Below are 27,975 nucleotides of genomic sequence, written 5' to 3'. Positions count from 1 at the left end.
CCTTCCTTATTGTGTACGCTCGTCCGGGCACAGTATCCTAACTGAGGCTTGGAGGAGGGTCATAGTGGGAGGAGCCAGTGCACACCAGGTAGTCTGAAATCTTTCTAGAGTGCCCAGCCTCCTTCGGAGCCCGCTATTCCCCATGGTCCTTACGGAGTTCCCAGCATCCACTACGGACTACGAGAAATAGAATTACCGGTGAGTAAATTCTTATTTTTAAACCTACCGGTGAATCTTTTTCTCGTAGTCCGTAGAGGATGCTGGGCGCCCATCCCAAGTGCGGACTACTTCTGCGAGACTTGTATATAGTTGTTGCTTACATAAGGGTTATGTTATAGTTTCATCAGGTTGGAATGATGCTACGTTGTTTTTTCATACTTTTAACTGTTTAATAGATACACAAGTTATACGGTGTGATTGGTGTGGCTGGTATGAATCTTGCCCTTGGATTAACAAAAATCCTTTCCTCGTACTGTCCGTCTCCTCTGGGCACAGTTTCTCTAACTGAGGTCTAGAGGAGGGGCATAGAGGGAGGAGCCAGTGCACACCCAGACCTAAAGTCTTTCTTAAAGTGCCCATGTCTCCTGCGGAGCCCGTCTATCCCCATGGTCCTTACGGAGTCCCCAGAATCCTCTACGGACTACGAGAAAAAGATTTACCGGTAGGTTTAAAATCTTATTTTTTCGGGCAGTTCAATTATATATCCCTTTTTTCTCCCGAAAAAATTACCCATTTTGGGTGAAAACACATAGGGCGGGATTCAATTCTTTTCACCCCTTTCCACACCTGTTCTGTTTCTGCCCTCAGGGGCGTGGTATCATTATTTCAGCTCGCTACCCCCGGAGTAGGGAGGCACCCAACCGTTTACACAGCTAAACCTGATCACTATGGGTGCAATATGCGCGATAACGGAGATCATTTTAGAAAGGAAATTGGGCGTGATATATCATTTGAATCTCACCCATAGAATCTGTGGACAGACCTCTGTGTTTTCGCAGCTGCAATCGCGAAAATGGGGCAGATTATCAGAGATTTTTCTTTTTGCCTGCCTCAGGCAGTTAAAAAATAAATTAAAAAATCCTGATTCGTGCTGGGGGGTGGGGGTCAATGGCCGCAGTAGATTACCGTGGCTGATTGAATTCCCCCTATATCTTAAGTTAATTATGAGAGTGTGGGGACACCAGGACTCTATTACTTGTCACTTTTCAGTGTTGGGATGTTTTTTATTACATTGATCAGTGTGCGCTTAAAAATGGGATATTTTTTTTTCTCTTATCAATGTGAATGAATGAATAACTTTATTATCATTAACAAACACCAAGGGATGTCAACAAAAAAATCAAGTAAAACCATATTGCATAACAGAACAAGCAGCAATGACGTTCCAAAACCTCTAGTTAAGACATTTCGACAGTGCAACTGATAGATGTACGGTGCATACCAGGTAATGCATAGGCTGAGGCATGGTTTGCATCAACTTTAAGTAGGAAACACAGCTGTGTACGTAGGAAAATACATATATTTGTCCATATTCAGAGTTGCATGCAACTTGATTTGCACCCACTTTCCTTGTGTGTGCTTGGCGTATCTGCATCTACTAGGTGCTACAGCGGCACCCCCAGACAGGAGCATTTTCATTCCGTCTAGCTCTCTGTTCCCTCCACACTGACCCATTCCTAGGTGAGACAACCCAGCTATGGGTAATTAGTGTAGGTGCGATTGAAAGGTGTACTTGCGTACACTGGGTCTGATTCATGTCCCAATGCAAAAAAAAAAAAAATCACACAAAGTACCGCTATCGATGTTGGGTACTTCGTGCATTCGCCAGACCCACACTGCGCATATGCAATACAGGTCCTGCATCGTCTGGCGCAGTACGGCTGCAGGTGTCAAGTTATTGACAGTCTGCAGCCGTTTGGGGGCGGTGACAACAGCCGTTTCACCAAACAGGAGCATGTCTCGTCTGTTCTGTGGGAGTCCAATGCCAGGATCTCTGCCTTCCAGCAAAGATTTCCTGTACTCTTTTACAGAGCTGCAGCATCTGGGTCCCTCCGCCAGCTGATGGTGTTGCATGTGATTCTGGACCACGCATGCATGCAGGAAGCGTCTGCATATACTAGACTCCTCCTGCTGCATTACCAAGGCCTAGCACCGCTGCTGCTTCCAAGTAAATCCAACCACATCTCAGTTAGGCCCTGTGCAGATAGGCATACTGAACCAGCGCCAGTGTTTATACAGACTGTTTAGGCAATAAAAGGTGTTGTCAGTTTGTGTACTACTGATTTTGACGACTTCTTTATCTGCGTATTGTTTCCCAGTGACAGCTGCAGCACAGTTATAATATAAAGTAAATAAGGTGGAGTTCTACTGATTGTTTTACAGCCGCCCGCCCGTCTGAGCTCCATGCCACTGGCCTGAAAATGTGGGGGAGAGATAAGCAGCTGGAATTACCTTTCTCTTATTGAGAGCTGTACATGAATATATCAAACACAATAGTATCGTAAGGACAGCCTGCAGTTATGGAAAAGCAAATAGTTAGTGTTAAATATAAAAAGTGTTGCTCTTTATTTTGGTGTGCGTCCTTTGAAATACAGGGAGTCTACTCCAAATATGTTCAGATCTAATAGTCAAAAAAAAAATTCTATTAATATCTAACTAATAATCTTACTTCCGTAATATGATTGTAACCACTAGCACGTACTGTAAGTACAGCCTAATTTGTCCTTCGGTCTTGTGGTCCTCATTTACATATCTGCCGCCCATGGTGCAGAATGTGTTTAGTGAGAGACAGAAAAGTGTTATGTACCTTTGCTCTGAATTATTTATTTTCAGCTGTTCCCAGCAGGTGCTTTTCCCGGGGTCACTGGGGACAAGGAAAGCAAACCGTTTATTTATAAAGAGAGCAGTGGCTTGCACTGGGCAGGTATCCTATATTACTCCATAATCTGTATATGGAGAAAAATGGTGTCTATAAAATATCTGTAATTGCAGGTACAGGACCACTAACTACACGCACATCACATCACATCACAGAGGCTTGGGCACACCGAATAAGCCCACGTTAGTTTGCCAACCTGGAATACATAGATTAACCACGCCAGTGTGCAGCCTGTGATGGCCGTAAACAAGGTCTGAATAACAGACTATGGGGTATATGCAATTGCGAAAATGTCGAAAAACGGGACATTTTCGCAAAAAAAATAAAATTCGACAATGCAATTCACTACTTTTCGTCAAAAAAACGGACTTTCAAAATTCGACTTTTGTCAAATTCGACATTTCTGCAATGGTACAAATGCGGCATTTCGACAAAAGTATATTCAATTGAAGATTGTAAATTCGACAACAGTGCTTTTAGACAGTAAATTCGTCATTTTCAATCCGCCACACTTTGCTGGAGGAATCTAATAAAAAAATTTAAAAACATGTTTTTTTTTGTGTTTTTTTAATTGGTAATAGCATATCTATTTATATTAGAAGGGATTAGGTACTTGGTTTGTCTATTTTGGAGGCACAAGTATTATTTATATATTTTTAAAAATATTATTATTATTATTATTATTATTTTTTTTTAATGGAATGGTAAAAATCAGAAAAAAAAATGCGTGGGGTCCCCCCTCCTAAGCATAACCAGCCTCGGGCTCTTCGAGCCGGCCCTGGTTCTAAAAATCCGGGGACAAAACTGACATGGGATCCCCCGTATTTTTAAAACCAGCACCGGGCTCTGCGCCTGGTGCTGGTGCAAAAAATACGGGGGACAAAAAGCGTAGGGGTCCCCCGTATTTTTAACACCAGCATCGGGCTCCACTAGCTGGGTAGATAATGCCACAGCCGGGGGTCACTTTTATACAGCGCCCTGCGGCCGTGGCATTAAATACGCAACTAGTCACCCCTGGCCGGGGTACCCTGGAGGAGTGGGGAGCCCTTCAATCAAGGGGTCCCCCCCCCTCCAGCCACCCAAGGGCCAGGGGTGAAGCCCGAGGCTGTCCCCCCCCATCCAAGGGCTGCGGATGGGGGGCTGATAGCCTTTTGATAAAATGAACGAATGTTGGTTTTTCCAGTAGTACTACAAGTCCCAGCAAGCCTCCCCCGCAAGCTGGTACTTGGAGAACCACAAGTACTAGCATGCGGGAGAAAAATGGGCCCGCTGGTACCTGTAGTTATACTGGAAAAAAAATACCCAAATAAAAACAGGACACGCACACCGTGAGAGTAAAACTTTATTACACACATACTTACCTATGTTCACACGCCGACCTCTGTCCACTTGTCCAAGTAGAATCCACGGTGTACCTGAAAATAAAATTATACTCACCTGATCCAGTGTCCTGTGGTCTTTTATTATAATCCACGTACTTGGCAAAAAAAAAAAAAAAAACGAGCACCCGGACCAGGCGGACTGAAAGGGGTCCCATGTTTACACATGGGACCCCTTTCCCCGAATGCAGAGACCCCCCCGTGACTGCTGTCACAGAGGGTCCCTTCAGCTAATCAGGAAGCGCCACTTCGTGACACTCTCCAGATTGCTGTATGCGCGTCTGAGCTGGCAGACAGCGCATCGCACAGCTCCCTCCATTAGTTTCAATAGTGGAAACTTTGCGGTCAGCGGTGGGGTTACCCGCGGTCAGCGGCTGACCGCGGGTGACCTCACCGCTGACCGCAAAGTTCCCACCATTGAAAGTAATGGATGGAGCTGTGCAATGCGCGTCTGAGCTTAGACGCGCAGAGCCAATCAGGTGAGTGCCACGAAGTGGCGCTTCCTGATTGGCTGAAGAGACCTTTCTGTGACAGGAGTCACGGGGGTCTCTGCATTCGGGGAAAGGGGTCCCATGTGTAAACATGGGACCCCTTTCAGTTCGCCTGGTCCGGGTGTTCGTTTTTTTTTTTTTTTTTTGCCAAGTACGTGGAGTATAATCTGGACACTGGATCAGGTGAGTATAATTTTATTCACAGGTACCCCGGATCGTTGGAGACGTGCTAGTCGGCGGGTCAACATAGGTAAGTATGTGTGTGTCGGCAGGTGTGAAATAAAGTTTTACTTTCACGGTGTGTGTCTCCTGTTTTTATTTGGGTATTTTTTTTCCAGTAGAACTACAGGTACCAGCGGGCCCATTTTTCTCCCGCATGCTGGTACTTGTGGTTCTCCAAGTACCAGCTTGCGGCGGGGGGGGGGGGGGCGGCTTGCTGGGACTTGTAGTACTACTGGAAAAAACAATATTCTTTCATTTTTTCAAAAGGCTATCAGCCCCCCATCCGCAGCCCTTGGATGGGGGGGACAGCCTCGGGCTTCACCCCTGGCCCTTAGGTGGCTGGAGGGGGGGGGGGGGACCCCTTGATTGAAGGCGTCCCCACTCCTCCAGGGTACCCCGGCCAGGGGTGACTAGTTGCGTATTTAATGCCACGGCCGCAGGGCGCTGTATAAAAGTGACCCCCGGCTGTGGCATTATCTACCCAGCTAGTGGAGCCCGATGCTGGTGTAAAAAATACGGGGGACCCCTACTCTTTTTGTCCCCCGTATTTTTTGCACCAGCACCAGGCGCAGAGCCCGGTGCTGGTTTTAAAAATACGGGGGATCCCCTGTCAGTTTTTCCCCCGGATTTTTAGAACCAGGACCGGCTCGATCCGTCAAATCGGCCGTTTTTCGACAGCGGGACTGTCGAATCCGTTTTTTATTGAATATGTTGAATTCCAGCACCCACTTGCCGGAATTCGACAGTCGAATTGCGTCTAATTAAAAAATGGGCGAAAAATTGCCGCGATTCGCCGGCAATTGCATATACCCCTATAGCTATATACCAGAGAGCGTACATTACAGTACTACTACTACATCACTTCAGACTGGACTTGGTTGTGGATACAGAACATGTCTGAGGAAGAGGTGCATTCCCTAAAGGGCCGTACTGACGGGGAGATTTCCCCAGAGATGTGTGCTGAGTGGTCTAGCACAGACCGCTCAGCACACATCTCTCCCCCCCGCTCAGCACAGCGCAATATGCTGAACGAGGGGGGGAGGCGGACACGGTGGGCCGCTCATTTCACCCAGCCAATCTAGCACCGGTGCAGTAAGGCCTTCATCAGGCCTCTCACACAGCACGTTAGGTAGCTTCCTATTTCCCAATTCCTCCCTGTTGGTCATGACACTCTGCAGAGTCTTCTATTTATTTATATAGCGCACACATATTCCGCAGCGCTTTTACAGAGAATATTTGGTCATTCACATCAGTCCCTGCCCCGGTGGAGCTTACATTCTATATTCCCTACCACATGTATACACACACACATTCACGCTAGGGTTCATTTTCTCTAACGTCCTAGTGGATATTGGGGAACAGTAGTTACACATGGGTATAGATTGGGTCCACTGGAGCCTGGTACTTTAAAAAATCATTAGTGTGTGCTGGCTCCTCCCCTCTATGCCCCTCCTACCAGACTCAGTTTAGAAAAATGTGCACAAGGAGACGGGTACATTTCTCTGGAGCTCCAGAGTTTTCTTCAAATCTTTATTTTAGTTTGTTATTTTCAGGTAGTCCTGGTTGGCAACCAGTCTACCTGCGTCGTGGGACTTAGGGGGGGAGACCAAACCAACCTCCTGAGGGTTACTGGTTCGTAATCCCAGCTGACAGGAAACTGAGCTCCTGAGGTGCTGTTTAACATACCACACTGCGTGTGCACACGCCTGCAGCATTGCACGACCCCCTAACAGATGCTGGTGTGGTGAGTGATCACACCGGGGTCCCGGTTAGCGGGTCCCCGGTGACATATGGCGGCATAAGTGAGCAGCGGTCACGAGCTGCGGTGCCGGCCGCAAACCCCAGACTGGCACACATAAAGGGGTTATTAAACTTCCTTTACACGGTAAAAGGGGTTATTAAACTCCTTTTTATATAAATAATGCCAGTATAATCTTGTGAGGGACGTGCGCCATTGAAGGGGCGGGGCTTCCCGGAGAGCGGGTCTAGACACTGAATGGCACCATTTCCAGCTGCGGCTGATCTCTAGGCTGCATGCAAGCGCTGCTCCTCCACAGACCCTGTTAAACATAGTTGTACTGATACAGGGGGTTTTCTCTATCGTCCTAGTGGATGCTGGGGTTCCTGAAAGGACCATGGGGAATAGCGGCTCCGCAGGAGACAGGGCACAAAAAGTAAAGCTTTAGGATCAGGTGGTGTGCACTGGCTCCTCCCCCTATGACCCTCCTCCAAGCCTCAGTTAGATTTTTGTGCCCGGCCGAGAAGGGTGCAATCTAGGTGGCTCTCCTAAAGAGCTGCTTAGAAAAGTTTAGCTTAGGTTTTTTATTTTACAGTGAGTCCTGCTGGCAACAGGATCACTGCAACGAGGGACTTAGGGGAGAAGAAGTGAACTCACCTGCGTGCAGGATGGATTGGCTTCTTTGGCTACTGGACATTAGCTCCAGAGGGACGATCACAGGTACAGCCTGGATGGTCACCGGAGCCTCGCCGCCGGCCCCCTTGCAGATGCTGAAACAAGAAGAAGGTCCAGAATCGGCGGCATGAAGACTCCTCAGTCTTCTTAAGGTAGCGCACAGCACTGCAGCTGTGCGCCATTTCCTCTCAGCACACTTCACACGGCAGTCACTGAGGGTGCAGGGCGCTGGAAGGGGGGCGCCCTGGGAGGCAATGAAAACCTATTTTTGGCTAAAAATACCTCACATATAGCCTCCGGGGGCTATATGGAGATATTTAACCCCTGCCAGAATCCGTTAAGAGCGGGAGACGAGGCCGCCGAAAAAGGGGCGGGGCCTATCTCCTCAGCACACAGCGCCATTTTCCCTCACAGAAAGGCTGGAGGGAAGGCTCCCAGGCTCTCCCCTGCACTGCACTACAGAAACAGGGTTAAAACAGAGAGGGGGGGCACTAATTTGGCGTTAGAAATATATAAAAAAGATGCTATAAGGGAAAACACTTATATAAGGTTGTCCCTATATAATTATAGCGTTTTTGGTGTGTGCTGGCAAACTCTCCCTCTGTCTCTCCAAAGGGCTAGTAGGTCCTGTCCTCTATCAGAGCATTCCCTGTGTGTGTGCTGTGTGTCGGTACGTGTGTGTCGACATGTATGAGGACGATGTTGGTGAGGAGGCGGAGCAATTGCCTGTAATGGTGATGTCACTCTCTAGGGAGTCGACACCGGAATGGATGGCTTATTTAGGGAATTACGTGATAATGTCAACACGCGGCAAGGTCGGTTGACGACATGAGACGGCTGACAAACAATTAGTACCGGTCCAGACGTCTCAAAAACACCGTCAGGGGTTTTAAAACGCCCGTTTACTTTAGTCGGTCGACACAGACACAGACAGGGACACTGAATCCAGTGTCGACGGTGAATAAACAAACGTATTCCTTATTAGGGCCACACGTTAAGGGCAATGAAGGAGGTGTTACATATTTCTGATACTACAAGTACCACAAAAGAGGGTATTATGTGGGATGTGAAAAAACTACCGTAGTTTTTCCTGAATCAGATAAATTAAATGAAGTGTGTGATGATGCGTGGGTTCCCCCCGATAGAAAATATGGGCGGTATACCCTTTCCCGCCAGAAGTTAGGGCGCGTTGGGAAACACCCCTTAGGGTGGATAAGGCGCTCACACGCTTATCAGAACAAGTGGCGGTACCGTCTATAGATAGGGCCGTCCTCAAGGAGCCAGCTGACAGGAGGCTGGAAAATATCATAAAAAGTATATACACACATACTGGTGTTATACTGCGACCAGCGATCGCCTCAGCCTGGATGTGCAGAGCTGGGGTGGCTTGGTCGGATTCCCTGACTAAAAATATTGATACCCTTGACAGGGACAGTATTTTATTGACTATAGAGCATTTAAAGGATGCATTTCTATATATGCGAGATGCACAGAGGGATATTTGCACTCTGGCATCAAGAGTAAGTGCGATGTCCATATCTGCCAGAAGATGTTTATGGACACGACAGTGGTCAGGTGATGCAGATTCCAAACGGCACAAAGGTGTATTGCCGTATAAAGGAAGAGGAGTTATTTGGGGTCGGTCCATCGGACCTGGTGGCCACGGCAACTGCTGGAAAATCCACCGTTTTTTACCCTAAGTCACATCTCTGCAGAAAAAGACACCGTCTTTTCAGCTTCAGTCCTTTCGTGCCTATAAGAGTCATATCTGCCCAGGGATAGAGGAAAGGGAAGAAGACTGCAGCAGGCAGCCCATTCCCAGGAACAGAAGCGTTCCACCGCTTCTGACAAGCTCTCAGCATGACGCTGAGACCGTACAGGACCCCTGGATCCTACAAGTAGTATCCCAGGGGTACAGATTGGAATGTCGAGACGTTTCCCCTGCGCAGGCTCCTGAAGTCTGCTTTACCAAGGTCTCCCTCCGACAAGGAGGCAGTATGGGAAACAATTCACGAGCTGTATTCCCAGCAGGTGATAATTAAATTACCCCTCCTACAACAAGAAAAGGGGTATTATTCCACACTATATTGTGGTACTGAAGCCAGAAGGCTAGGTGAGACCTATTCTAAATCTAAAAAAATTTGAACACTTACAAAGGTTCAAATCAAGATGGAGTCACTCAGAGCAGTGATAACGAACCGGGAAGAAGGGGACTATATGGTGTCCCGAGACATCAGGGATGCTTACCTCCATGTCCCAAATTTGCCCTTATCACTAAGGGTACCTCAGGTTCGTGGTACAGAACTGTCACTATCAGTTTCAGACGCTGCCGTTTGGATTGTCCACGGCACCCCGGGTCTTTACCAAGGTAATGGCCGAAATGATGGTTCTTCTTCGAAGAAAAGGCGTCTTAATTATCCCTTACTTGGACGATCTCCTGATAAGGGCAAAGTCCAGGGAACAGTTGGAGGTCGGAGTAGCATGATCCCGACAACAAGTCTCCTGTGCTTAGGGATGATTCTGGACACAGTCCAGAAAAAGGTGTTTCTCCCGGAAGAGAAAGCCAGGGAGTTATCCGAGCTAGTCAGGAACCTCCTAAAATCAGTGCATCATTGCACAAGGGCCATGGTAAAAAAATGGTGACTTCCTTCGAAGCAATTCCAGTCGGCAGATTTCATGCAAGAACTTTTCAGTGGGATCTGCTGGACAAATGGTCCGGATCGCATCTTCAGATGCATCAGCGGATAACCCTATATCCAAGGACAAGGGTGTCTCTCCTGTGGTGGTTACAGAGTGCTCATCTTCTAGAGGGCCGCAGATTCGGCATTCAGTTTTGGATGTTGGTGACCACGGAGGCCAGCCCGAGAGGCTGGGGAGCAGTCACACAAGGAAAAAATTTCCAGGGAGTGTGATCAAGTCTGGAGACTTTTCTCCACATAAATATAGCTAGGGGTAAATTTATAATGCTCTAAGCTTAGCAAGACCTCTGCTTCAAGGTCAGCCGGTATTGATCCAGTGGGATAAAACATCACGGCAGTCGCCCACGTAAATAGACAGGGCGGCACAAGAAGCAGGAGGGCAGTGGCAAAAACTGCAAGGACTTTTCGCTGGGCGGAAAATCATGTGATAGCACTGTCAGCAGTGTTTCATTCCGGGAATGGAAACTGGGAAGCAGACTTCCTCAGTAGGCACGACCTCCACCCGGCAGAGTGGGAACTTCATGAGGAAGTTTTCCACATGATTGTAAACCGTTGGGAATTACCAAAGGTGGACATGATGGCGTCCCGTCTGAACAAAAAACGGGACAGGTATTGCGCCAGGTTAAGAGACCCTCAGGCAATAGCTGTGGACGTTCTGGTAACACCGTGGGTGTACCAGTCGGTGTATGTGTTCCATCCTCTGCTTTTCATACCTAAGGTACTGAGAATTATAAGACGTAGAGGAGTAAGAACTATACTCATGGCTCCGGATTGGCCAAGAAGGACTTGGTACCCGGAACTTCAAGAGATGCTCACAGAGGACTTATGGCCTCTGCCGCTAAGAAGGGACTTGTTTCAGCAAGTACCATGTCTGTTCCAAGACTTACCGCAGCTGCGTTTGACGGCATGGCGGTGGAACGCCGGATCCTAAGGGAAAAGGCATTCAGGAAGAGGTCATTCCTACCCTGGTCAAAGCCAGAAAGGAGGTGACCGCACAACATTATCACCACATGTGGCGAAAATATGTTGCGTGGTGTGAGGCCAGGAAGGCCCCACGAAGAAATTTCAACTCGGTCGATTCCTGCATTTCCTGCAAACAGGAGTGTCTATGGGCCTCAAATTGGGGTCCATTAAGGTTCAAATTTCGGCCCTGTCGATTTTTCTTCCAGAAAGAATTGGCTTCAGTTCCTGAAGTCCAGAAGTTTGTCAAGGGAGTATTGCATATACAACCCCCTTTTTGTGCCTCCAGTGGCACTGTGGAATCTCAACGTAGTTCTGGGATTCCTCAAAACACATTGGTTTAAAACCAGTCAAATCTGTGGATTTGAAGCATCTCACATGAAAAGTGACCATGCTCTTGGCCCTGGCCTGGACCAGGCGAGTGTCAAATTGGTGGTTTTTTTCTCAAAAAAGCCCATATATGTTTGTCCATTCGGACAGGGCAGAGCTGCGGACTCGTCCCCAGTTCTCTCCCTAAGGTGGTGTCAGTGTTTCACCTGAACCAGCTTATTGTGGTGTCTTGCGCCTACTAGGGACTTGGAGGACTCCAAGTTGCTAGATGTGGTCAGGGCCCTGAAAATATAGGTTCCAGGACGGCTGGAGTCAGGAAAACTGACTTGCTGTTATCCTGTATGCACCCAACAAACTGGGTGCTCTTGCTTCTAAGCAGACTTTTGCTAGTTGGATGTGTAATACAATTCAGCTTGCACATTCTGTGGCAGGCCTGCCACAGCCAAAATATGTAAATGCCCATTCCACAAGGAAGGTGGGCTCATCTTGGGCGGCTGCCCGAGGGGTCTCGGCTTTACAACTTTGCCGAGCGGCTATTTAGTCAGGGGCAAACACGTTTGTAAAATCCTACAAATTTGATAACCTGGCTAAGGAGGACCTGGAGTTCTCTCATTCGGTGCTGCAGAGTCATCCGCACTCTCCCGCCCGTTTGGGAGCTTTGGTATAATCCCCATGGTCCTTTCAGGAACCCCAGCATCCACTAGGACGATAGAGAAAATAAGAATTTACTTACCGATAATTCTATTTCTCGGAGTCCGTAGTGGATGCTGGGCGCCCATCCCAAGTGCGGATTATCTGCAATACTTGTACATAGTTACAAAAATCGGGTTATTATTGTTGTGAGCCATCTTTCAGAGGCTCCGCTGTTATCATACTGTTAACTGGGTTCAGATCACAGGTTGTACAGTGTGATTGGTGTGGCTGGTATGAGTCTTACCCGGGATTCATAAATCCTTCCTTATTGTGTACGCTCGTCCGGGCACAGTATCCTAACTGAGGCTTGGAGGAGGGTCATAGGGGGAGGAGCCAGTACACACCACCTGATCCTAAAGCTTTACTTTTTGTGCCCTGTCTCCTGCGGAGCCGCTATTCCCCATGGTCCTTTCAGGAACCCCAGCATCCACTACGGACTCTGAGAAATAGAATTATCGGTAAGTAAATTCTTATTTTTACTGTAAGGGGTAAGCATATAGTTTTATATACGTTATGCAGTATGCTTTATAAGCTCGAAATTATATCCAGCAGAGCATGGCTTTGACTTGGGTTGTGTGTTAAGGCCCGTATTTATGGGCAGATGTGGGGAGAGAACCGTTCAGCACACATCTCTCCCCCCGCTCAGCACAGCGCGATGTGCTGAGCGAGGGAGGACGACAACGGGGGGCCGCTCACTTCACCCAGGTCAATCTAGCACCAGCGATAGCGACGAGTGGGGCCGCGCATCGCTATCGCTGTGGGGGGTACACACGGACAGATCATTCTTAAAATCTAAGCAATCTAGTCAGATTGCTTAGATTATCGCTCCGTGAGTACCTCCCTTTAGTCTCATTCCTCTCTGTGTCACTCCAGTCACTGGGGTTTCCTGTGTTAATTAACTGCACTGTGTGTAATTTTCCTGAAACAGAATGTCTGGCAATAAAGGCTGTGTGTACCTCACAATGTTTTCCTCTTTCACAAAGGGGATCTCTACTTTTATATTTAGCTATGCAATGTAGTAGGGTACAAGTGCCATAAGGGATTTCAATCATTTCAAGGAATGATTTCACATAAATAGAGCTGGTTAATATCAGAGAGTAAGCAGGCTCTTACAAATTCTGTGTGTGGAGATACTGACTGCAGACAGGCTCCTCAGTCCCACCTGGTGGTCTCTCATAAAAACACACTCAACGTGTACTCCAATCTGACTGTAATGACGTGCCAGATTGTGTTTAAGGTGCGGTGGACATGGAGTGGGATAATACTCTGTCTTAAGAGGCCCTCGTTTATTCTATGAGGAAGGCCCTCCTCACACCAATGACAGGGTATATGCCAGTACTGGCGGGAGAGATGTGTGCTGAGCAATCTTAACACAGACCGCTCAGCACACATCTCTCCCCGCTCAGCACAGCGCGATGTGCTGAGCGATGGCGGGCGACAACGGGGGGCCGCTCACTTCATACAGCGCTGAAGTGAGTGACCCGCTAGATTGAGCCTGCATGCAAAAACAATCTAGCACCGGCGATAGCATCGTTATCACTGGGGGGATACACACAACAGATCCGTGCTTAAAATCTAAGCAATCTAGTCAGATTGCTTAGATTTTAAACACATAACTCTCAGTGTGTACCCCCCTTATGAGAATGAATTGTTATCATGAAATTTAAAAAAATAAAATAAAATAATTTCTACTACCTCCCTGTCTCTAAAGGCCCGTACACATTGGCCGATATATCGGCCGATATATCGCGGGTCCGTCGGCCAGTGTGTACGGCCGATACGTCTGTGAACTCCGTTGTTCACATCCGTTGTATCGCGTTGGCCCCGCAGCACAGCCGACTGCCAATATATCTACCAATATATTGGCACGTCGCTGTGTGTGTACGTGCGGTCGGCCGACCGCCCGTACACATGCTGCAGCGGCCGGCGGTGATTGACAGCTAAACTAGGCAGGCATGTGTACACGCCCGCCCAGTTCATGACGTCAGTCCCCGACGGATCGGGCAGTGTGTATGCTCAACACACTGCCCGATCCGTCCATAGATATATCTGCAGATCAGTTGATCTGCAGATATATCTTCCAGTGTGTACCCACCTTAAGTAATTAAACTCAAGATGACTATTCTAGCCTAGTGGACTGATAACAGGTCTGTTTATTTGTGTGCGCTACTTGTGTGGTGGTCTCTTTTTCTCTTTTGATAACAAGTCTCACTAACCATGGGTACTTGAGGTCAAGTCACAGTCTGGACAGTTATCTCTTTTAAGAGCGTGTGTAGAAATAAAAATATAAAAACCCTTAAATGGTGGATACATTCTTCCCTTTCCCACCTGAGGGTGGGATGGTTGGGAGAACCCCGTGGGTGGTTACTTCATTGCTCAGGCTGTCACGTAAGTTTGTGCTACCTGTACCTGGGGCTATTTCTCTCAAGGACCAGCTGGTAGCAAAATTGAAACCACTCTTAAATCATTGTATACTGCAGCAGGAGTAGCCCAATGCTCTACCATAGTATGCAGCCGGATTTCTAGAGCCATGGTAAAATGGTCTGATGATATTTTGGAAGGGTTACTTGCACTTTCTCAGGGTGGGATAGTTACATTACTACAACATATTCAAGATGCTGCAGACTTTGAGTGAGGCTGTTAAGGATCTGAGGGGCAGATTTATTAAGCTCAGTGAAGTGATAAAGTGGAAGGTGATAAAGGACCAGCCAATCAGATCCTAATTCTATGTCACAGGCTGGGTTTGAAAAATGACAGGAGCTGACTGGCTGGTCCTTTATCACCTTCCAGCTTATCACTTCACCGAGCTTAATAAATCTGCCCCTGAGTACCATTAACGGCCGTACCACTGATATGGCAGTATCAGCTCATAGAGCCCTGTGGCTGCAACAATGGTTAGCAGAGACTGATTCTAAAGAAGAGTTGAGAATCTTCCTTTTACAGATGATGCCTTGTTTGGGGAAAAACTGAACAAGTGGATATCTCAGCCGACTGCTGGTAAATCTACATATCTGCCGTCTGCTGCGCCTCCTGCTAGACAACCCTAACCTGGGCCCCCTAGGCAGTTTTTTGTGTAACTAGGTTTAGAGGCAAAATCAGAGGAGCCTCAGATGCTGCCAGAGGAAATCAAGGGGAGTCCGGAACACCAGCGGCTGCTGGATCTCTGGACCAGACCCGGATCCTCACCCACAAAGCCTTCCGCGAGACGGTTGTCCCCAGCAGCAAGGAGATTTCCTGGTAGGTGCTCGACCAGGTATGGGCACTGTCCTGCCGGGATCCTTGGGTGAGGGACCTCATATCCCAAGGATGCCGTTTGGAATGTCAAACACTGCCTCCTCTCAGATCTTCAAGTCAGGCTTACCAGCTTCACCCATAGCAAGAGTTACCTTGCAAGATGTCATTCAAAAACTACTACTAACAGGATTGTAGTCCCATCCTCCGGGGCATAACAGGGGTGTACGCCAGTCTGTTTGTTGCATGAAACCGGAGGGTTCGGGGCAGTATTATATTTTCTTTTTATTTACTTTTTTTTAATTCTGAACCCTTATCTGCGGGTGTTCAAATTCAACAAGGTAACCATGCGGACGGTGTCTCCGGTCTGCAGGAAGGGGGATCACTAGTATCCCTGGATGCCAAGGATGCTTACCTACATTCCCATTTTGCATCCTCATCAGGCTTACCTCCGGTTCCCTCTACGGGACTACCACTTCCAGTTTCAGGTTTACCTTTGGGTCTCTCCACAGCTCCAAGGGGATTCACAAAAGTCATGGTGGAGATGCTGCTGCAGTTTCGCATAATGGGAGTCGCCTTTGTCCCATACTTGGACGATCTCCTGGTAAAGGCTACACAGCTTCGACCGCACGACTCGCCTGCTTACGGATCAGGGGTGGATCCTGAATTTCCGGAAGTCTTACCTGAAACCGTCCCAACGAATTCAGTTCCTGGGAATGATCCTGGACACAGTGTCTCAGAAGGTGTTCTTTTCAATGGACGAGGCCTTGACTGTCCAAGCTATGGTCCGCTCTCTGCTCTGACCCCGTAAGATAGCTGTTCATCTTTCCATTCGATTATTGGGCAAGATGGTGGCCTCATCCGAGGCAATCCAGCATGGCTGGTTCATGCCCGTCCGTTCCAGCTGGATCTGCTGGACAAATGGCCGGGGTTTTCTTCTGCACATGTACCAGAGTGTAACTATCGCCAAAAGCTCGGATTTCACTGTTATGGTGGCTACAAGTCCCTCACCTTGTTGGAGGGTCAGATTTTCAGTTCCCAGACATGGATACTACTGGCAACGGATGCCAGCCTCCGAGGTTGGGGGGCTGTTACCAGGGGGCCCAGTTCCGGGGGAGATGGTCGAGTCAAGAATCTGCACTCCCTATAAATATAATGGAACTCAGGGCAAATTACAATGCTATTCTGCAGGCCTCCTCTTTTCTCCGGAATCAAACCTTCCCGGTGCAGTCGGCGGTGGCATACGTGGAGCGACAGGGAGGAACAAGGAGCAGAGCCGCAATGAGAGAGGTGTCAAAGATTCTCCTCTGGGCGGAGACCAATGCAAGGGCCATCTCAGCCATATTCATTCCAGAAGTGGAAAATTGAGAAGGTGACTTCCTCAGCGGGCTCGGCCTCATTACAGGAGAATAAGGCCTTCACCCTCGGGTGTTTCAGCAACTAGTTCACAGGTGGACTTTCCGCAGATGGACCTGATGACTTCTCGTCTCAACAAGAAGCTATGTTGTTACTTTTTCGGAACAAGGGATCCGCAGACTGCAGCAGTGAACACTCTGGCGGCGCCAAGGCCTGACCAGTTTGTATAGTCTAAGAAGTGAAAGCGTTCAGGCGATTCTGATTGCCCCGGATTAGCCTTGGGGGGCCTGGTATGCAGACTTCCTGACATGTCTCTGGAGGAACCCTGGCCTCTGCCATTTCTCAAGCATCTTCTTCAACAAGGAACTTTCGTTTAACACTTGAAAGTTGATAGGGAGATTCTAGCCAGAAAAGGTCTCCCTTCCAAGGTTGTTTCCGCAATTGTCCAAGCCCGGAGAGCGGTTACTTCAAGGCATTACCACTGTATCTGGAAGAATTATGTTCTTGATGTGAGGACAGAAAATATTCTCATGTGGAGTTTTCGACTTGGTTGTTTTCTACTTTTCATGCAAGCAGGCGTGGATATGGGCCTAAGCTTAGGCTCCATCAAGGTCCAGAGTTTGCCTCTCTCATTCCTCTTCCAGAAACAACTGGCAGTGTTGCTGGAAGTACAGACATTCTGGAAGGGTGTTCTTCAGATTCAACCACCTTTCGTGCCTCCCACGGTTCAGTGGGATCTCGATGTGATCTTGATTTTTCTCCAGTCTGACTGGTGTGAACCTTTGCACTGCGTGGACTTGAAATGTCTAACTGGAAGACTGTTAGGTTGCAAGAAATCTATAAGGTTTGGGGATTTTATCCTATAAGAGCCCGTATTTGATATTTCACAAGGATATGGCGAACCTAAGTATTCGTATGTAGTGGGAAAGAAATTTCTGTGAATTCCACAAATTGGCGCAAGGGGAATGCTGCCTGATGGGAACTATTGACTCAAATTGGATATCACCCCTTAATCCAAACTGAATTATACAAATCTAAAGCAAGGTAGAGTCAATGGTTTCCTTTGGCGCATAAGGGAAACCAAAGAATGAGGAAGTAATAGTACTTTCCTAACTCAAATGGTACGGTGTTTTATTTGGCGTACCCCCACTCACGCTGATATGAAGTAAATTTATACACATCAAGGTATCTTTAATAATCCTATGTCAGGATAATTCTGGGTGTCGTACCCCAACTCACACAGCAATGGGAGTCTGGACTCCTATCAAGGTTTCTTTCAAATATCCTCTCACGATAATTCATAAAAATGTATCCTCAATATGTGATGGCCTCGTTCATATGAAAAAACGAGAGAAAAATATCCAATGTGTAATAATTTCTTTATCTTATGTTACATGTAAGATTTACAATTATGGATCATTTCCGTGCCTTAATTACACCTTCATTCATTCCACCACGTGAAATGTCCTTATGATCTTATGATTTCATGTGTACCACCAACACGTGGGTCCTTCACCAAATTATTGATAAGGTATGCGTACCCCTCACTCACACAATAACTATAGGTGAAACTCCTATAACAGTATCTTTGTATATAAGAAGTATATCTCATGGGCGTACCCCAACTCACACATAGATATGCAGACTGAATCCCATCAAGGTATCTTTATCTGGTCCTTGTTTCACAATTTGTATCAAGCAGAAACAGGCCTGTATGGCAATTCTGTATGGATATGCTTAGCTCCCAAATGTAGGTCCAAAAGACCGAAACGCGTTGACTGACCACTGTGTGAGTAGCCATTCTTCCAACGAAATTTTTTATTGACTTTTATGAATTTATACTTACCTTTAATGTGAATAATTTATATCAGATGGTTCATGTGCACTTTTCTCAGAGACTTTTTAGATGAATTTTTATAGATTTGTTGATGTTTGTTTTTAATAATTTTTTTCGGATCCTTTAATCACCGATGTTTTGGGACTCACATGTTTTATGAGGAAGTAAGACCCGCTTTTTGCATCTTTTTTATTTTGGGACCTACATTTGGGAGCTAAGCATATCCATACAGAATTGCCATACAGGCCTGTTTCTGCTTGATACAAATTGTGAAACATGGACCAGATAAAGATACCTTGATGGGATTCAGTCTGCATATCTAAGTGTGAGTTGGGGTACGCCCATGAGATATACTTCTTATATACAAAGATACCGTTATAGGAGTTTCACCTATACTTATTGTGTGAGTGAGGGGTACGCATACCTTATCAATAATCTGGTGAAGGACCCACGTGTTGGTGGTACACATGAAATCATAAGATCATAAGGACATTTCACGTGGTGGAATGAATGAAGGTATAATTAAGGCACGGAAATGATCCATAATTGTAAATCTTACATGTAACATAAGATAAAGAAATTATTACACATTGGATATTTTTCTCTCGTTTTTTCATATGAACGAGGCCATCACATATTGAGGATACATTTTTATGAATTATCGTGAGAGGATATTTGAAAGAAACCTTGATAGGAGTCCAGACTCCCATTGCTGTGTGAGTTGGGGTACGACACCCAGAATTATCCTGACATAGGATTATTAAAGATACCTTGATGTGTATAATTTACTTCATATCAGCGTGTGTGGGGGTACGCCAAATAAAACACTGTACCATTTGAGTTAGGAAAGTACTATTACTTCCTCATTCTTTGGTTTCCCTTATGCGCCAAAGGAAACCATTGACTCTACCTTGCTTTAGAACCTAAGGATTCGCCCACAGTTTTGCCGAAGGTAGTGTCGGCCTTTCATGTAAATCAACCTATTGTGGTTCCTGTGTCGTTCAACATTTTGTTTGCTCCAAAGTCCTTGGATGTGGTGAGGACTTTGAAACCTTTACATCAAGAGGACTGCTCATCACAGGAAGTCTGACTTGCTTTTTGTCCTTTATAGTGCTAACAATATTGGTCGTCCTGCTTCCTAGCAGTCCATTGCTCGTTGGCTCAGGGTGTCCATCCAACAAGCCTATACTTCGGCAGCCCTGCCGCTGCTGAGTTCTATACAGGCCCACTCCACTAGGTCGGTGGGTTCTTCCTGTGCGACTACCGGGGTGGCTCGGCCTTACAGTTGTGCCGAGTAGCTATTTGGTCTGGTTCGAACATGTATGTGAAGTTCTACAGGTTCGATACTTGGCCAGTGATGACCTTCAGTTTGGTCAGGCGGTTTTGCAGGGGTCTCGGCACTCTCCCACCCGTTCTGGGAGCTTTGGGACATCCCCATGCGTAACTACTGTTTCCCAATATCCACTAGGACATTAGAGAAAATAGGAATTTAATACCTACCGGTAATTCCTCTTCTCGTAGTCCGTAGAGGGTACTGGTCGCCCGCCTCAGTACTTCGAATTCCTGCTTACCTGGTGTAAGTGTTCTTGATTGGTCCGCCGTTGCGGTCCCTTTTCCATGTTGGGTTAGCTTTGCTATCCTTTGTTATAGTTAGCGTTGCTATTCTGTGTTCCGGTTAGCATTGCTTTTCTATATTATGGTTTTGTGTTGGCTTGAGACCTCACCGCTTTTTATTTATGTGTACTGTATCCTCCTCTCAGGGTATGTCCGTCTCCTAGGGCACAGTTTTCCTAGACTGAGTCTGGTAGGAGGGGCATAGAGGGGATGAGCCAGCACACACTAAAGGTTTCTTAAAGTGCCAGGCTCCAGTGGACCCGATCTATACCCATGTTTACTTACTGTTCCCCAGTATCCACTCCGGACTACGAGAAAAGAAATTACCAGTAGGCATTAATTCCTATTTTTTGGGGAGCCAGTTAGCCTACCAGTACATTTTTAGATTGTGGGAGGAAACTGGAGTGCCTGGAGGAAACCCACACAAGCACGGAGAGAATATACAAACTCCACACAGTTAAGGCCATGTTGCGAATCGAACCAATGACATCAGTGCTGTGAGGCAGTATAGCTATCTATTACACCGTCCATACTGCCCCACTTTCTGTCTGATGTTCTCCTCCATATCCCTCCATTAACTCTTCTGCTGTAATTCTCTGTCCTTCCCTTCCTACCTCTGTGCTCAGACCTGATCATGGAAGTGTTGACACCTTTGCTCTCTGCTTTTCTGCCTTCCACATGTGTAATCCCTTCCCTTCCTCTCCAACCTCTGTCTTATTCTCTATGGTTTCCTCTGTTCCTCTGCTCTCCTCTCTACTGCTGCTATACATCATATTGTTTTGCTCTGCTCATTTTGTTAACCCCATGTGCTCTGCTGTGTAATCTTCTCTTGTCAACCCATATGCTCTGCTGCATGCAACGTGCCTGGTGGGGGAGGGGGGGTTGCTACGTGCCAGGTAAAGGGGTTGCGTGCATACCTAAAAATAAAAAACACACAGTTAACTGAGGTGCAAGTAAATGTAGAGCTGAACAATCTGAATATTAAGTTGGAGCAGATGTATTAACCTGGAGAAGGCATAAGAAAGTGATAAACCAGTGATAAGTGCAAGGTGATAAACGTACCAGCCAGTCACCTCCTAACTGCAATTTGCATGTTGGAGCTGATTGGCTGGTGCGTTTATCACCTTGCACTTATCACTGATTTATCACTTCCTTATTCTTAATGTAATTATACACAAGTTTCACAGCTACAGAGGTGTGCTCAATACGCCCACTGCAGGAGATGCCTGGCGTAATTGAGCTGATGGGTCCCGTGTTGGTCATCTTTATTATCATGCTATGTGGATAGAACACACAAGTAGCTTCTGCTGATTAAAATGATATGCGGCATACCTATATTTTGTGGGTGACCGTGGCTGTATCTACATACGAAATGCTACATTACAGTGTTTTCTAGGATGCGGATACAGCTGCAGTCACACACAGATTACAGGTATGCCGCACATAATTTCAATCAGCATAAGCTGCTCGTGCGTCCTGATCCCACTGTTTCGTGAATAAGACTCATTTTAATGTTAAAAAGTTGCACAGGAAGATGCTCGGCGCTACCCAGTCACGCCACGGCATGGTGTGACGAAACGGGCTGTTTAACATGACGTGACGGGTAAGCGGACACATCTGTATGGGCCTGATTCTGCTTTGCTCACAATTCCCATTGTAGGAGGAGCTAGCGATTTTTAGCAAATTGCACATAAATCACCATACATCTTGGTCGCTTCTCACTTGCGGCTGAATGAGTTCATGTATGTTACGAAGTGTTTGCACGCAGAATAAATTTGCCATGGACATGTATACAGAATTGCGTCCTATGCTTACCTGCATATGTAGAGGGGGATGTCCTGTGCCAAGCACTGGGGCCAATGCTGCTGATAGTGGTGACAGCTGCCCTATTGCGAAGGGCTGGGGATGGTGCAGTCGCGTAGATTACTACATTCCTGTTGTATTGTTTTTGTGGTCTGGAAGGCACAGACGTAGATAGAGCCATGGCTCCAGGCCCAACTTCAGAAATAGGCCAACAAGAGAGAGGCAGGGTACTATCTTTTGCATTTTTTTTGTATTCATGTTAAATTCACCACCGGCCTGAAGAACTAGCACTTGTGTGATGTTTTTAAGCACTTTAGGAGACACTGCCAGTATAAAAAACTCTGTAGCTCTGGTGCCATTGGGGAGGGGGGGGGGCGGAGCTACCTCAGAGCGGGACCAGCGGCATTTTGGCGCCTGCCTCTGTTTACTGCAGCAGCAGTAGGCAGACACAGCTCCTCCTGACACTCAGAAAAAGCTGGAAAACTGGTACAACGCGTAGCAAAGGGGGAGAGCCGCTATTGTACACGATCTGTGTCCTATACAGGACAGAAATCATTAGTGTTTCACGGTGATATAGTAAGCTGACAGCCTCACTGGGGCTGTGTAGCTGGGGTGTGCTGGTCTTCTCTCTCTGTGCGTCTCCTCTAACATACAGTAAGGGCAGGCGTGATAAGTTTTACTGTCTGTGTGTATTGGTATCATACTTACCGACTTTATGGCTACTCTCTATGGGAGAGAGCAGCCAGGTCGGATCAGCAGGGGGCGGGGCAGGGTAGGGTAGTGACGACCAGAGAGGGCGGGGTGGGGCTGATGTATCGTTTGATTTAAGTCATGCCCCCCCGCTGTGTAATGCCGATATTACCGGCATTATGCTGCAGGGGGCGTGGCTATGATGACACGATTCAACAAGAATCGCGTCATCGACTGCACAGACCGCCCACTTTACTCACTAAGTGGGCGGCCGGGCAGGGGGGACCACAGAAATCGGGAGACTTGGCTGCTCTTCCTGGGGGCTGGGAGGGTCACACGATTTTCGGGAGCCTCCCGGCCATTCCGGGAGAGTAGGCAAGTATGATGTGTATGTCATTGTGATTTACTGTGAACAGGGGTTAAACACAAACTATGCAGTGTATGCCACACCAGATACTCTCCCTTATCGTCTGATTCTGTTTCATGTGAACAATGCAGCCAATCTTCACAAATCAGTGAAGGGACTGGAGGAGAGCGTCAAGAGCCTTCCTGACTAGGGGCCCTTAAGAATATGATATCTGATATATCATCACAACTCACTGCTAATGTTCAGAAAACTCAGCTACTACAACAGGCTTTTACAGACTTAGCTGCTAGGGCAGATATTACACAGCCCCTCCTCTCTGACTCAGGACCACAAAAGAATGCTTTACCTGCCTTACTCTCTGATTCAGATGAAGATGTACAGGAGGATGTTGAGGACTTGGATCCCAAGTGGGGATTCCGCTTTTACGGGACGTGTTAAAACTCCCTCTAGAGGACGCTGCGTCACAGCAGTTGTTTTTCTTTACACAAAACAAGCCCAATGTCACTTTCCCTGATTCTGCAGAGTTAGATGACCTATTTAAGTTAGCCTGGAAAAATCCAGACAAAACATACCAAGTGTCAAAAAGATATTTGCACACTTTCTCATTTGCTTCTGAAGGTAGGAAATTCTGGGAAGCACCCCCAGGAGTTGACGTATCAGTGTCTCGACTGTCAAAAAAGGTGGTGTTGCCTGCCCTGGGCTCCTTTACCATAAACCCTGGGGACAGAAAAATAGAGACTACACTAAAGTCTATCTACACAGCAGCAGGTGTATCGCAAAGGCCGGTCATAGCCGGTTGCTGGATGACCCATGCCATTCACACGTGGGCTTCTCAAATTCAGGAGGGCCTTTCCGTGGATGTGCCTCTGGTCACTACGGTGACTCTCCTGAAGCACATTCAGAACACTGCACGCGTCCTGTTTGACTCGCTCAAGGAGATGGGCAATATTAATGCTAGGACTTCTGCCATGGCAGTGTCGGTGCGCAGGGCCTTGTGGTTGCATCAGTGGATAGCGGACGCAGGGTCCAAGCGCAGTGTGGAATCTCTTCCTTTTCTGGGGAATGTCTCTTTTGGGTTGAGTTGGATACGTGGATTTCCAAAGTCACTGGTGGGAAATCCACGTTTCTCCCCTCTGGGGCCCTGCTGGCTAGGCGTTCCTACCCGGGGCCATCTGTTCAGTTCTTTTGGTCTAACAGATTTCGATCTAGGGCCAGGGGTGCCTCCAATGCGGCTGTAGGCACCAGAGGTAAGACAAGAAGACCTGCGAACACCGGTTCTCAGGAACAGAGCATCAGTTCTGCTTCCACTAAGTCCTCGGCGTGACAGTGCCCGCCCACCTCGAGGGGATCTCGAGGTGGGAGCTCGACTTCGTCACTTCAGCCGCATCCGGGAGGGTTCCTGCCAGGATACCTGGGACTAGGACCTTATTTCTCAGCGCTACAAGTTGGAGTTTGACGGTGCTCCTCCCCAACGATTTTTCAAATCAAGCTTACCAGCTTTGGAGGATAGCAAGTTACGTTGCAACAGGCCATCCAAAAGTTGGTCAAGTCCCACGTCATTGTTCCAGTACCAATACCACAATGATGAAAGGGTTATTACTCCAACCTGTTTGTGGTACCGAAACCGGACGGTTCGGTAAGACCCGTTTTGAATCTAAAGTCCTTGAACCCTTACCTAAAGGTTTTCAAGTTCAAAATGGAATCCTTGAGAGCAGTGATTTCGGGCCTGGAAGAACAGAAATTTGTGGTTTCACTGGATATCAAGGACGCCTACCTTCATATTCCAATTTGGCCACCTCATCAGGCTTCTCTGAGGTTTGCCCTACTGGACGATCACTACTAGTTCTAGGCACTGCCCTTCGGCCTGTCCACAGCTATGAGGGTATTCACAAAGGTAATAGCGGAGATGATGTGCCAGCTCCGGGTCCAGGGGGTCAATAATGTCACTTACCTGGACGATCTCCTGATCAAAGCAAGATCCAGGGAGCTTTTATTGCTCCATATCAACCGCACTATCCAACTTCTGTCACATTATGGGTGGATTTTCAATTTACAGAAGTCCTACCTGGAACCAACTCAGTGGCTCCTGTTCCTGGGGATGTTACTGGAAACTGTGGCCCAGAAGATGTTCCTCCCGGAGGACAAAGCAAGAACACTTCAGGAGATTGTCCGCATGGTGCTCCGACCTGCTCGAGTGTCTACCCATCTTTGCATAAGATTGTTGGGGAAGATGGTTGCCTCATACGAGGCGATCCAATATCGGAGGTTCCATGCCAGAACATTTCAATTGGATCTCCTGAGCAAGTGGTCCGGATCACATCTACAGATGCACCGCATGATACGGCTGTCACCTCACGCCAGGAATTCCCTCCTGTGGTGGCTACAGTCCTCCAATCTCCTGGAAGGCTGGAGTTTCGGGATTCAGGATTGGATCCTCCTCACGACAGATGCTTGTCTGAGAGGATGGGGAATTGTCACCCAAGGGACTTAGTTCCAGGGCAGGTGGTCAGCCCACAAAGCCCTCCTTCCGATCAACATTCTGGAACTTCGGGCGATCTACAATGCTCTGCTTCAGGCCTCTCCTCTTCCCAAGGATCACGCGATCCAAGTACAGTCGGACAACGCCACAGTGGCGTACATCAGTCGGCAAGGAGGGACAAAAAGCAGAGCCTGCATGCGAGAGGTGTCAAAGATACTCCTCTATGCGGAAAGAAATGCAAGAGCAATGTCAGCAATTTTCATTTCGGGAGTGGACAACTGGGAAGCGGACTTCCTGAGTCGTCACGATCTCCACCCGGGAGAGTGGGGGCTCCACCATCAGGTGTTTCAGCAGATCATCAGCCGGTGAGGCTGCCCACAAATAGACATGATGGCTTCTTGACTCAACAAGAAGCTTCACTGGTATTGCTCACGAACCAGGGACCCTCAGGCGAGGGCAGTAGATGCACTGACGTCGCCTTGGCCTTACCCGGCTGGTCTACTTGTTTCCTCCAATTCCATTGCTCCCAAGGGTGCTCAAGCGAATCAGAAATCAGGGAGTTCAGGAAATTCTGATTGCCTCGGAGGGCGTGGTATGCGGATCTTCTGGACATGTCCGTCGAAGACCTTTGGCCTCTACCACTAAGAAGAGATCTTCAACAAGGGCCGGTCATCTACCCGGACTTACGGCGACTTTGTATGACGACATGGAGGTTGAGCGGAACATCCTAGCTCACAAGGGCCTTTCCAAGAAGGTTATTGCTACCATGGTTCAGGCCCAAAAATCTGTGACGTCAAAACACTATCATCATATCTGGAGAAGATAAGTCTCTTGGTGCTAGGAACGCACATATCCGCCTGCAGAGTTCCACTTTGGGACGTTTCTTACGTTTCCTGCAGGCTGGTGTGGATAAGGGCTTAAGTCTGGGTTCCGTTATGGTCCAGATTTCTGCTCCATTTTCTTTCAGAAGAAATTGACAGTGTTGCCAGAAGTTCAGACCTTCTTGCAAGGGGTGCTCCACATACAACCTCCTTTTGTGCCGCCTATGGCACCCTGGGATTTGAATGTGGTGGAATTTCTACAGTCCTCCTGGTTTGAACCTCTGATGACGGTAGAAGACAAGTACCTCACGTGGAAGACTGTGATGTTACTGGCCCTGGCTCCTGCTAGACGTGTCTCAGAATTGGGGGCCTTATCGTGTAAAAGTACCTACTTGGTCTATTACGAGTACAGAGCGGAGCTCAAGACTAGGCAGCAGTTCCTTCCGAAGGTTGTCTCCGCGTTTCATTTGAATCAGTCTATTGTGGTTCCGTCCAGTTCTTGCACTTCTGCTCCTCCGGAGGCATTGGATGCTGTGCGAGCCTTGAAGATCTATGTGACGCGAACAGCTCGGGTTAGAAAGACGGATTCCTTGTTTGTGCTCTATGATGCGCAGAAAAAGGGTTGCCCTGCTTCAAAGCAGTCCATTGCTCGTTGGCTAAGGATTACTATCCAACAGGCCTATGTGTCGGCAGCCTCTCCTGTTCATAAGTCTCTGAAGGCCCACTCTACAAGATCGGTGGTCTCTTCTTGGGCGGCTGCCCATTGAGTCTTGGCCTTGCAACTAAGTTTGATACCCTGGCCAAAGAGGATTCCCAGTTTGGGCAGGGTGTGGCAGCAGTCTCCGCACGTTCCCGCCCATTCTGGAAGCTTTGGGACGTCCCTATCATACTAAGGACCTAATTCTGAGTTGATTGCAGAAGCAAATTTGTTAGCAGTTGGGCAAAACCATGTGCACTGCAGGGGGGACAGATATAACATGTGTGCAGAGAGAGTTAGATTTGGGTGGGGTGTATTCAAACTGAAATCTAAATTGCAGTGTAAAAATAAAGCAGCCAGTATTTACCCTGCACAGAAACGAAATAACCCACCCAAATCTAACTCTCTCTGCAAATGTTATATCTGCCCCCCCCCCCTGCAGTGCACATGGTTTTGCCCAACTGCTAACACATTTGCTGCTGCGATCAACTCTGAATTACCCCCTAAGTCTCCCCAATATCCCTTATGGATGCTAGAGAAAATAGGATTTTAATTACCTACTGGTAAATCCTTTTCTCGTAGTCCGTAAGGGATATTGGGCGCGTTGACTTTTCTGCAGGTTCTCTTTTATATGGTTACCTGTTCAGCTGTTGCTGTTTGTTGTTACCAGCCGTTGTTGGTTGTTGTATGTTAGTGGTGTGCTGGTGCATAAATCTCACCACTCATTGTTATTATGTTCCTTCTCTCATATATGTCCTTTCTCCTTCGGGCACTGTTTTACCTATAACTGCCTGTGGGAGGGGGCATAGAGGGGAGGAGCCAGCACACCCAGTGAAGAAATTTAAAGTGCACCGGCTCCTTTGGACCCCGTCTATGCCCCATCGTACTAAGTCTCCCCAATATCCCTTATGGACTACAAGAAAAGGATTTACTGGTAGGTAAGTAAAATCCTATTTTTGCCTTAATTTTGTTTATTTGCTCAATTTGTTACAAAGATGTAAAGGATGTCTTACTC

General features: G+C 47.5%; 1 protein-coding gene across 6 annotated transcripts in view; it reads left to right on the top strand.

Annotated features, from left to right (window-relative positions):
* NMT2 (N-myristoyltransferase 2) overlaps window positions 1–27,975 on the top strand; it is a 250,814-nt gene that overhangs the window by 159,399 nt on the left and 63,440 nt on the right. The window lies entirely within an intron of this gene.

Source organism: Pseudophryne corroboree, chromosome 5 (genome assembly GCF_028390025.1).
Source record: "Pseudophryne corroboree isolate aPseCor3 chromosome 5, aPseCor3.hap2, whole genome shotgun sequence".
Taxonomy (NCBI): domain Eukaryota; kingdom Metazoa; phylum Chordata; class Amphibia; order Anura; family Myobatrachidae; genus Pseudophryne; species Pseudophryne corroboree.
Note: the sequence above shows the minus strand (reverse complement) of the source record. Positions and strands in the feature narration are given on the sequence as shown.